Source organism: Primulina huaijiensis, unplaced genomic scaffold (genome assembly GCF_012295235.1).
Source record: "Primulina huaijiensis isolate GDHJ02 unplaced genomic scaffold, ASM1229523v2 scaffold41633, whole genome shotgun sequence".
NCBI classification, from domain to species: Eukaryota; Viridiplantae; Streptophyta; class Magnoliopsida; order Lamiales; family Gesneriaceae; genus Primulina; species Primulina huaijiensis.
In genome coordinates, this window is record NW_027359929.1 from 16,828 (window position 1) to 17,615 (window position 788).

A 788-nucleotide genomic window follows, 5' to 3' on the forward strand; every position below is an offset into this window, starting at 1 on the left:
TCTGTTTTATCATGTTTTACTTCAAAATTTTAATGTATAGTGTCGGTGAGAATCATATCAACAAATAATAAAATCCTAGTTTTTATACTAAGATACAAAACTTCCTATATCTTGATGCGGTTGATAAAATAGTTATGAATTGTTTGATGATCAATCATTGTGGAATGAAACCATCTTTCATTAGTACTAATGCCCCAATCGAAAGTATCAAATGTTATACAAGATTTATAATGGTTGTAACTTTTTTTATGTGCAAAACAATAATATATTTAACTAAATCTAGATTATAAGTTGAATGTTGATATCCTATGAATACTTTATTTTATATTTTTCAAGAAATTAGCAAAAAACTCACACATCAAAGTTTTTTTAAGCCTAATAACTCACTTTTATATTTTATTTATTTAAAAATTAAAAAAAAAATAATCTAATTTATACTTAATTTTACTAATTTGCATATCACATTTACTAATTTGTTAGACATTTTACTATCATTTACTGGGTTTTGAACTAAGATTATTTTTTTGAGCAAGTTTCTCTATGTTTGTACACATTAAATTGTTAATTCAAAATAAGTTAAATTTAATCTAGTAATTTTATTGTCAAAATATACTCAAAAACCAAAAACTTGTACTTAATAATTTTTTTTGATACGAGCTAATTTAAAATATTTTTTTATTATAAATAAAAAATTACATTAAATATATTATATATTCAAAAAAATGGACCTCTAACCGGGGTTGGCTCTGTGACTCCTCAGGTTGTTTTTTTTTTTTTTTTTTTTTTTT